Source organism: Mytilus galloprovincialis, chromosome 3 (genome assembly GCF_965363235.1).
Source record: "Mytilus galloprovincialis chromosome 3, xbMytGall1.hap1.1, whole genome shotgun sequence".
NCBI lineage: Eukaryota > Metazoa > Mollusca > Bivalvia > Mytilida > Mytilidae > Mytilus > Mytilus galloprovincialis.
The window spans coordinates 22538588-22550894 of record NC_134840.1 but is presented as its reverse complement, the minus strand read 5'-3'; positions in this window follow the sequence as shown (position 1 = coordinate 22550894).

Here is a 12307-nt window from a genome sequence, read left to right as displayed (position 1 = left end):
CATCAGGTCAAGATCTATCTGCCCTGAAATTCTCAGATGAATTGGACATTCCGTTGATGGGTTGCTGCCCCTGAAATGGTAATTTTAAGGAAATTTTGCTGTTTTTATACGCCCGTCGTCTTTTAGACGGGATGTATTATGGTATACCGTTGTCCGTCTGTCCGTCCGTCCGTCCGTCTGTCCGTCCGTCTGTCCGTCCGTCGTCCACACTTCGGACAATAACTCAAAAACACTTTCACCAATTTCCATGAAACTTAAGTGAATTGTTTATATCTATTGACGTAAGCTCCCTTTCGTTTTTTTTTAATTTCAGATTTTAAGTTTTGGATTTATGGGGCTTTATTCATAAAAAAGGGGGGATTTTCAACACTTCGGACAATAACTCAAAAAGGCTTTCACCAATGTCCATGAAACTTTGGTGAATTGTTTATATCTATTGATGTAAGCTCCCTTTCAATTTTTATAAATTTCAGATTTTAAGTTTTGGATTTATGGGGCTTTATTCATAAAAAAAGGGGGATTTTCAACACTTCGGACAATAACTCAAAAAGGCTTTCACCAATGTCCATGAAACTTTGGTGAATTGTTTATATCTATTGATGTAAGCTCCCTTTCAATTTTTATAAATTTCAGATTTTACATTTCCGTGTTATGAATTTTTATGCTTAAAAAAGGGGGGATTTTCCAATTTTGGGACAATAACTAACACTTTCACAAAATTTTATGCAACTTGGATAAATTGTTTATATCTATTGACATAAGCTCCCTTTCCATTTTTATAAATTTTAGATTTTACGTTTTCTTAAGTAATGAATTTTTATACTTAAAAAAGGGGGATTTTATGAAACTTTGGTGAATATATTAATGTAACATCCCTTTTGATTTGTATATATATTTCTAGTTGATCATATAAATTCATTTAAAGCATAAAAGACAAGTTAAAAGAGCAACGGGCGTATCATGCGCTAAAGCGCAGCCCTTTATTGGTTATTATCTTGAATATTATTATAGATAGAGATAAACTGTAAACAGCAATAATGTTCAGCAAAGTAAGATCTACAAAGAAGTCAACATGACCAAAATGGTCAGTTGACCACTTTAGGAGTTATTGCCCTTTATAGTCAATTTTTAACCATTTTTGTCGAGCCTTCGACTTTTGTCGAAAAAGCGAGACTAAGCGATCCTACATTCCGTCGTCGTCGGCGGCGTCCACAAATATTCACTCTGTGGTTAAAGTTTTTGAAATTTTAATAACTTTCTTAAACTAAACTGAATTTCTACCAAACTTGGACAGAAGCTTGTTTATGATCATAAGAAAGTATCCAGAAGTAAATTTTGTAAAAATAAAATTCCATTTTTTCCGTATTTTACTTATAAATGGACTTAGTTTTTCTGCGAGGAAACATTACATTCACTCTGTGGTTAAAGTTTTTAAAATTTTAATAACTTTCATAAACTATCCTTGATTTGTACCAAACTTGGACAGAAGCTTGTTTATGATCATAAGATAGTATCAAGAAGAAAATTTTGGAAAAAATAAATTTCCACTTTTCCGTATTTTACTTATAAATGGACTTAGTTTTTCTGCGAGGAAACATTACATTCACTCTGTGGTTAAAGTTTTTAAAATTTTAATAACTTTCATAAACTATCCTTGATTTGTACCAAACTTGGACAGAAGCTTGTTTATGATCATAAGATAGTATCAAGAAGAAAATTTTGTAAAAATAAATTTCCACTTTTCCGTATTTTACTTATAAATGGACTTAGTTTTTTTGCCAGAAACAAAACATTCACTCTGTGGTTTAAGTTTTTAAAATTTTTATAATGTTCTTAGACTATCCTGGATTTCTACCAAACTTAGACAAAAGCTTGTTTCTGATCATAAGATATTATTCAGAAGCTAAATTTGTAAAAAAAAAATTCCCTTTTTCCGTATTTTACTTATAAATGGACTTAGTTTTTCTTCCAGTTAACATTACATACAGTCTGCAGTTAAAGTTTATAAAACATTTATTAGATTCCTAAACTATCCTGAATTTTTTACCAAACTTGGAAGCTTCTTTCAATCAAAAGACAGTATCGAGAGGGAAATTTTTATTGATGTTTTTCCTCATTTTTGTTGAGTCTGCCATTAACAGCAGAAGTATGCGAGACACTGGGTTCCGTGGAACCCTTACAAATTTTTAGCTCACCTGGCCCGAAGGGCCAAGTGAGCTTTTCCCATCCCTTTACGTCCGGCGTCCGGCGTCCGGCGTCGTCCGTCGTCGTTAACTTTTACAAAAATCTTATTCTCTGAAACTACTGGGCCAAATTAAACCAAACTTGGCCACAATCATCATTGGGGTATCTAGTTTAAAAAATGTGTGGCGTGACCCGGCCAACCAACCAAGATGGCCGCCATGGCTAAAAATAGAACATAGGGGTAAAATGCAGTTTTTGGCTTATAACTCAAAAACCAAAGCATTTAGAGCAAATCTGACGGGTAAAATTGTTTATCAGGTCAAGATCTATCTGCCCTGGAATTTTCAGATGAATCGGATAATCGGTTGTTAGGTTGCTGCCCCTGAATTGGTAATTTTGAGGAAATTTTGTTGTTTTTTTGTTATTATCTTGAATATTATTATAGATAGAGGTAAACTGTAAACAGCAATAATGTACAGCAAAGTAAGAACTAAAAATAAGTCAGTATGACCAAAATAGTCAATTGATCCCCTAAGGAGTTATTGCCCTTCATAGTAAATTTTTAACGATTTTCTTAAAACTTGAAGATTTTCAATAACATTTTCCACAGAAAGTACTGTTATAGATAGAGATAATTGTAAGCAGCAAGAATGTTCAGTAAAGTAAGATCTACAAACGCATCACCATCACCAAAACACAATTTTGTCATGAATCCATCTGTGTCCTTTGTTTAATAATCACATAGACCAAGGTGAGCGACACAGGCTCTTTAGAGCCTCTAGTTCGTAAATCTTAGTTATCTTTTACAAAAATCTTCTCCTCTGAAACTACTGGGCCAAATTTAACCAAACTAGGCCACAATCATCATTGGGATATCTAGTTTAAAAAATGTGTGGCGTGACCCGGCCAACCAACCAAGATGGCTGCCACAGCTAAAAATAGAACATAGGGGTAAAATTCAGTTTTTGGCTTATAACTCAAAAACCAAAGCATTAAGAGCAAATCTGACACGAAGTAAAATTAATTATCAGGTCAAGATCTATCTGCCCTGAAATTTTCAGATGAATCGGACAACCTGTTGTTGGGTTGCTGCCCCTGAATTGGTAATTTTAAGGAAATTTTGCTGTTTTTGGTTATTATCTTGAATATTATTATAGATAGAGATAAACTGTAAACAGCAATAATGTTCAGCAAAGTAAGATTTACAAATAAGTCACATGACTGAAATGGTCAGTCGACCCCTTTAGGTGTTATTGCCCTTTATAGTCAATTTTTAACCATTTTTCGTAAATCTTAGTAATCTTACAAAAATCTTCTCCTCTGAAACTACTGGGCCAAATTAAACCAAACTTGGCCACAATCATCATTGGGATATTTAGTTTAAAAAATGTGTGGCGTGAAACGGCCAACCAACCAAGATGGTCGCCACGGCTAAAATAGAACATAGGGGTAAAATTCAGTTTTTGGCATATAACTCAAAAACCAAAGCATTTAAAGTAAATCTGACATGAAGTAAAATTGTTTATTAGGTCAAGATCTATCTGCCCTGAAATTTTCAGATGAATCTGACAACCCGTTGTTGGGTTGCTGCCCTTGAATTGGTAATTTTAAGGAAATTTTGCTGTTTTTGGTTATTATCTTGAATATTATTATAGATAGAGATAAACTGTAAAAAGCAATAAATGTCGGCAAAGTAAGATCTACAAATAAGTCAACATGACCGAAATGGTCAGTTGACCCCTTTAGGAGTTATTGCCCTTTATAGTCAATTTTTAACCATTTTTCGTAAATCTTAGTTATCTTTTACAAAAATCTTCGCCTCTGAAACTACTGGGTCAAGTTCATTATAGATAGAGATAATTGTAAGCAGCAAGAATGTTCAGTAAAGTAAGATGTACAAACACATCACCATCACCAAAACACAATTTTGTCATGAATCCATCTGCGTCCTTTGTTTAATATTCACATAGACCAAGGTGAGCGACACAGCCTCTTTAGAGCCTCTAGTTATTTCGATATTACCGCTATTTCTCCTATTAGTTCAACAGAAAAAAAGGACATTAACAAAAATGTATGCTTCTTTCGAAAGTAGATTGTGAGTGTATTTCATTTTTAGCTCACCTGGCCCAAAGGGCCAAGTGAGCTTTTCTCAGCACTTGGCGTCCGGCGTCCGTCGTCCGTCGTCCGTCGTCTGGCGTCGTTAACTTTTACAAAAATCTTCTCCTCTGAAACTACTGGGCCAAATTTAACCAAACTTGGCCACAATCATCATTGGGGTATCTAGTTTAAAAAATGTGTCTGGTGACCCGGTCAACCAACCAAGATGGCCGCCATGGCTAAAAATAGAACATAGGGGTAAAATGCAGTTTTTGGCTTATAACTCAAAAACCAAAGCATTTAGAGCAAATCTGACATGGGGTAAAATTGTTCATCAGGTCAAGATCTATCTGCCCTGAAATTTTCAGATGAATCGGACAACCCGTTGTTGGGTTGCTGCCCCTGAATTGGTAATTTTAAGGAAATTTTACTGTTTTTGGTTATTATCTTGAATATTATTATAGATAGAGATAAACTGTAAACAGCAATAATGTTCAGCAAAGTAAGATCTACAAATAAGTCAACCTGACCCAAATGGTCAGTTGACCCCTTTAGGAGTTATTGCCCTTTATAGTCAATTTTTAACCATTTTTCGTAAATCTTAGTAATCTTTTAGAAAAATCTTCTTCTCTGAAACTACTGGGCCAAATTTAACGAAACTTGGCCATAATCATCATTGGGGTATTTAGTTTAAAAAATGTGTCCGGTGACCCGCCCAACCAACCGAGATGGCCGCCATGGCTAAAAATAGAACATAGGGGTAAAATGCAGTTTTTGGCTTATAACTCAAAAACCAAAGCATTTAGAGCAAATCTGACATGGGGTAAAATTGTTCATCAGGTCAAGATCTATCTGCCCTGAAATTTTCAGATGAATCAGACATTCCGTTGTTGGGTTGCTGCCCCTGAAATGGTAATTTTAAGGAAATTTTGCTGTTTTTGGTTGTTATCTTGAATATTATTATAGATAGAGATAAACTGTAAACAGCAATAATGTTCAGCAAAGTAAGATCTACAAATAAGTCATCATGACCAAAATGGTCAGTTGACCACTTTAGGAGTTATTGCCCTTTATAGTCAATTTTTAACCATTTTTCATAAATCTTAGTAATCTTTTACAAAAATCTTCTCCTCTGAAACTACTGGGCCAAATTTAACCAAACTTAGCCATAATCATCATTGGGGTATCTAGTTAAAAAAATGTGTCCGGTAACTCGGCCAACAAACCAAGATGGCCGCCATGGCTAAAAATAGAACATGGGGGTAAAATGCAGTTTTTGTCTTATAACTCAAAAACCAAAGCATTAAGAGCAAATCTGACAGGAAGTAAAATTGTTGATCAGGTCACGATCTATCTGCCCTGGAATTTTCAGATGAATCAGATAATCGGTTGTTAGGTTGCTGCCCCTGAATTGGTAATTTTGAGGAAATTTTGCTGTTTTTTTTGTTATCTTGAATATTATTATAGATAGAGATAAACTGTAAACAGCAATAATGTACAGCAAAGTAAGAACTAAAAATAGGTCACTATGACCAAAATAGTCAATTGACCCCCTAAGGAGTTATTGCCCTTCATAGTCAATTTTTAACAATTTTCTTAAAATTTGAAGATTTTCAATAACATTTTCCACAGAAAGTACTGTGATATAGAGATAATTGTAAGCAGCAAGAATGTTTAGTAAAGTAAAATCTACAAACACATCACCATCACCAAAACACAATTTTGTCATGAATCCATCTGTGTCCATTGTTTAATATTCACATAGACCAAGGTGAGCGACACAGGCTCTTTAGAGCCTCTAGTTATACGACCGCAAAATTTGAAAAATTTTTCGTCGTATATTGCTATCACGGTGGCGTCGTCGTCTGCGTCGTCGTCGTCGTCCGAATACTTTTAGTTTTCGCACTCTAACTTTAGTAAAAGTGAATGGAAATCTACGAAATTTTAACACAAGGTTTATGACCACAAAAGGAAGGTTGGTATTGATTTTGGGAGTTTTGGTCCCAACATTATAGGAATTAGGGGCCAAAAAGGGCCCAAATAAGCATTTTCTTGGTTTTCGCACTATAACTTTAGTTTAAGTTAATAGAAATCTATGAAATTTTGACACAAGGTTTATGACCACAAAAGAACGGTTGGGATTGATTTTGGGAGTTTTGGTTTCAATAGTTTAGGAATTAGGGGCCAAAAAAGGGCCCAAATAAGCATTATTCTTGGTTTTTCGCACAATAACTTTAGTTTAAGTAAATAGAAATCAATGAAATTTAAACACAATGTTAATGACTACAAAAGGAAGGTTGGTATTGATTTTGGGAGTTTAGGTCCCAACAGTTTAGGAATTAGGGGCCAAAAAGGGACCCAAATAAGCATTTTTCTTGGTTTTCGCACCATAACGTTAGTATAAGTAAATAGAAATCTATGAAATTTAAACATTTTTATGACCATAAAAGGAAGGTTGGTATTGATTTTGGGAGTTTTGGTCCCAACAGAATAAGGGGCACAAAGGGTCCAAAATTAAACTTTGTTTGATTTCATCAAAATTGAATAATTGGGGTTCTTTGATATGCCGAATCTAACTGTCATGACTGTGTATGTAGATTCTTAACTTTTGGTCCCGTTTTCAAATTGGTCTACATTAAGGTCCAAAGGGTCCGAAATTAAACTTAGTTTGATTTTGACAAAAAATGAATCAGTTAGGTTCTTTGATATGCTGAATCTAAAAATGTACTTAGATTCTTGATTATTGGCCCAGTTTTCAAGTTGGTCCAAATCGGGGTCCAAAATTAAACTTTGTTTGATTTCATCAAAAATTGAATAAATGGGGTTCTTTGATATACCAAATCTAACTGTGTATGTAGATTCTTCATTTTTGGTCCTGTTTTCAAATTGGTCTACACTAAAGTCCAAAGGGTCCAAAATTAAACTTAGTCTGATTTTAACAAAAATTGAAATCTTGGGGTTCTTTGATATGCTGAATCCAAAAATGTACTTAGATTTCTTATTATGGGCCCAGTTTTCAAGTTGGTCCAAATCAGGATCTAAAATTATTATATTAAGTATTGTGCAATAGCAAGTCTTTTCAATTGCACAGTATTGCGCAATGGCAAGAAATATCTAATTGCACAATATTGTGCAATAGCAAGATTTTTTTTTAATTGGAGTTATCTTTCTTTGTCCAGAATCAACTTAAATTTTTGTTATATACAATATACAATGTATATTCACTTTTTACTACCAACTGATAAATTAAAATAATCTTTACCATTCAGTGATAACAAGCAGTTTTTTTACATCTTAATATTTTATGATGTATTTAAATGAGTAGTTATTGTTGCAAACTCCATTAGAAATTTTAATTGAGATTAGATTTGGAATAAGGGAAAGGGGGATGTGATTAAAAAAATTGGGTTCAATTTTTCTCATTTGAAATTTCATAAATAAAAAAGAAAATTTCTTCAAACATTTTTTTGAGAGGATTAATATTCAACAGCATAGTGAATTGCTCTAAGAGAAAACAAAAATTTTAAGTTCATTAGAACACATTCATTCTGTGTCAGAAACCTATGCTGTGTCAACTATTTAATCACAATCCAAATTTAGAGCTGAATCCAGCTTGAATGTTGTGTCCATACTTGCCCCAACCGTTCAGGGTTCAACCTCTGCGGTCGTATAAAGCTACGCCCTGCGGAGCATCTGGTTCTATTAAGTATAAGATAAAGTTCATTTATAGAAAAATATAGAGAAATCCTATATTAAATAAAAAAAATCATTTAGACCCGAGAGCCCCTTAAGACTTTTAAACATGTTCACTCTTGTAATAGAGCTGGAATTGGCAGAATTGAAAGAGAGCTGTGTTAACAAGTTGAAATTCAATGATTACACGAAATGATGTTTTAAAATATTTAACAAATATGCATTTGAAGTTAACAGTTAAAACTAGAAGTAATGATAGTTTGAGCTATTGTCGCCAATAAATTTATCAAAATTTTGAAAACCAGAAAAGTAAAGAGCATTTGAGTTGATGCTTATGGACCGTTGTTGGGGAAAATTCCTTTTTTGTCTAGTCTGTAACAAAACTGAACAAAAGCTAGCACAGCTAGATAATCCGTATCTAATATGTAGATATCTTATAGTTTTTAAATTGTCCAATTTCCTTGACCTTAGCAACTGCAAAGTTAACTTTAGTTTGTATGCCCCTGCTTTTAAGTGGCTAGCATATACATTTTTGTATTGCTAGCCTACCAAGGGTTTATAAATAAAATTGAGAATGGAAATTGGGAATGTGTCAAACAGGCAACAAAAGCAGATAACAGCAGAAAGCCATCAATGGGTCTTCAATGCAGCGAGAAAATCCTGCATCGAGGTGGACCTCAGTTGGCCCCTAAATAAAAATGTGTACTAGTTCGGTGAAAATGGACGTCATACTAAACTCCAAAATATACAAATGAACTAACATTAAAGGAAAGAGTTCTATATGGCACCCCACTGAATAAAGTATTATACATTATTGCATTCTTTTATGCCAGATGCTCCTAATTTGTGACAGGCGTTAAAATGCAGCGGGTTAAACATGCTGTGAGATCTCAACCCTCCCCATTACTAATAGCCAATGAAGAATAAAGAGAAACACATCATTACACTTAGTTTAAACTTAAGTCCAAGTCCGATGTCAGAAAGGTAACAAAAGATACTATTTAAATGCAAAATGACAGTGATACATAAATAAACAAAGTATTGTATATACAAACCTTTGTTGTACTATTTTATCATTACACCAGATAGTTATCAGATCTGAATGTTTTTTCGGGTTCATTAAATAGTGATGACTTAAAGATTGAGTTTGCTCTTTGTTTCTTCTGGCTTCTAACTTTTCATGAAAACTGTACTAGTGTAGGCTTCAGATGTGGAACTGAATTGTATTATGAAGACTTATAGATCGATGTTGTTCTAATTTAACTGCATTTTAAAAAGAAATATGCAGGCAGGGGCATTTTTGTCACACCAACACTCATTTGATTTGGTTTTTTTTTTTTGGTCGTAGAACCATGACAGCATTAGCTAATGGTGTCAAGCTCTTGGTATGTTAAAAAATCATTGTAACAGCTCTGATGGGTCTATATATAGATGGCCTGTTGCAATGTCAAATTTCTAATCCTATCCAATACTAGTTTTCAGCGTAGTCCAAAAATCCCTACTTAAATGACTCAAGTGCCCTTACATTTATTGTTTATTAGTTCTTGTCCCAAAAATGCAGGAAATATTATCCACTGGACATTAAGCAAACAACAATTGATCAATTTCGTGGTTCACAATTGTCAATGTTAAGTTTTGGGGGTTTGATCTGTTTCTCAAATACTGTAAGCAAATCAATGTATATAGAAATAAGAAGACGTGGTAAAAACTTTACTTTGTGCAACACCCAAATATAGGCTTCGAATGTAACAATGATGCATAACAACAGTGTTTAGTTTTTTAAATCAGGCTTTGATTTGTTGATAAAATTTATATGTATACCGTTAAAAACAATATTCAAAGATAAATTACAGTGTTGGTCACCTTTAAGAATAAGTTTATTTAAAGATCAATATGTTTACCCGGATCGTATCTTAATTAAAAGGCTCGATAAACAACATCACCGTGAAAGTTAAGGTTTTGCTCCCTCGTTTGTAGGTACAGCAAAGCTTCCATAACAAAATATTTGAATTTTATATGAGAGAATTTAATAAAAGTTTTAAGCAGTGTGTGGTATCAACTATCCTGGACTTTAATTATAATTTACTAGCAAAAAAAGATTATCTTCATTGAAATCCAAAACGTTACAGACCCAGGTATACGGCGAAAGAGTAGGGTTTTGGGACTATTTGCTAGATGCACCTCTCTGCCTGTTTATGCAACACTAAATGCAGCAATTTACAAGAATAATTTAGTGCAAAAAAATAAGTAGTTTTATCAATAAAATACAGAACAATTAAAAATAAACATTTTTAAAAAATTGACTCTTTTTGACAATAAAATATAATAAAGCTTTTGTCCAATTTTCGTAAAATTCCTTGAAGATCTGGCAAAGCTGCTAATGTTTAGATAACTGTAAACGTTAAACAAGCCGCGTCTATTTATCAGCAAAACAAAATATGAAAGTAAGTGTGTCAAATCAGAGACATAATACAAGAGATTGGCAACTCGGCGAGATCCCGTAATATCACACGGCCAGATTTAAACCTCGCGAGATCTCTTTGGGTAATAGAGTTATTATCAAAGTATTAAAAGTACTCGAGGTAATGGTGAATATTTAAGCATAAATTAACTGTTTCAGTGTTAAATTTAACATAATTAATTAAATAATTTGAGTTCATACGTTCATAATTATTTATTTCAATGTCCTTTTAATTTTGATTTGTATTAGTTGTATTATTGAAAAAGAGACATAATTTGATATTGAATTAAAAAAAAAACCAATATTAAATAATTAACACTTAATAAATTGTATCAGAGTTCCGTGATTTTATTTGATACTTTCACAATGGGTTTCTATTAAATATACACCTGTCTCGGAGACATAGTTTCACAGTGTAACATGTATATTAGGCTTGAATTATTCGGTGGTCAGGTAAATCACAACCTGTTAAAAAGAGTTTTATTTGACACCTGGTACACAAGAAGTTGTTACACCACAGGTGTCCAGACTATTTCCGAAAATACTATTTACAAAATATATAAAATTAATTAATGTGTAGAAAAAGATAATTAATTTGTTTGTTTATTTATCGTTTATCATGATCGACTTCGTCTTATATTCATAATTTGTATAGATCATTAAAAATTGAATACTTATTGTGTTCATTATTAATTGGGCTTGTATTTAGTTTTTTTTCTATGATTGTCGGTAAATTGTTTTCTAAATGTGTTTTTTTCAAAATTTACATTATGAGCTTGCATTGAGTTTTTTTTTTTTTTTTTTGTGATTGTCGGTTTATTTATGGTTTCTCCTTTTCACGGATTGTGTATTTAGGACTTACATTTAATGATCATTTAATAGAAAATGGCATTATAAGTCTCACTTTTGACCTCGAATAGAAAGAGATTAAACCATATTTTAAGTGTAGGGAACTGATAAATATACGATAAAGACTCAGAGCAGCAGGTATTGCTGCCTTTTCATGTAACAATTTTTGTAAGAAGAAACATTTTACTGTTATACTTCTGTCAGCTTGGTAGGTTGACTTCAAAGCATACACCAGTTTTAATGCCACATTGATATCTAAATGTTTCGAAATGTACATGTTTCCCTTCTTTCTTTCTTTTTAACTTTTGGACTAGTTAAAATCTCCTTTTAGTTTTGAAACGGACATGCACATGTGTAAATAGTTTTACAACTATTTGACTTGATTTGTAAGTTAAAACCTTTTTGCTTTACTTTATACAAACTGCACGAAAATGCGCCTACCTTTGTTGTTGATCAGGCTGATTTAATTGATGGTTGCCTAACGTCCAGTGGAAAATATTTCATGGCATATTTTTAATATATTGATGTGCGAGTGTATGACATTTCTTTTCTGTACAGTATATGCAATATAATATTGAACTCTCCACAAGAAACCAAATGATACAGACATTAACAACTGTAGGTAACCATAAGGCTCTTAGCAATGAGTAAAATCCATACTGCACTGCGAACTATACAAGGTCTATTTACATGTATGAAAAAGGTTTAACAATTCAAACAAGAAAACTAACCGCCCGATTTATGTACAAAAAAATCCAAATATGATATACAGCAACAAACCACAAGTGAATTACATGCTTCTTACTTTGGAAAGACACAAAGATAATAAAGGCATGATAATATATTTCACCATTATCACAAGCCGTACAATTTTATGTTTTTGTTTGTTTTTTGTTTGTTATGTTTTCCCCCCACAGTAAGCATATCTATAAATCATATAAACCAATTAATTTGGTGTGGCTTTTGGATAAACCAAATTACATCATTCTGTAAAAAAATACTGTCATACATCCCATTATTCTG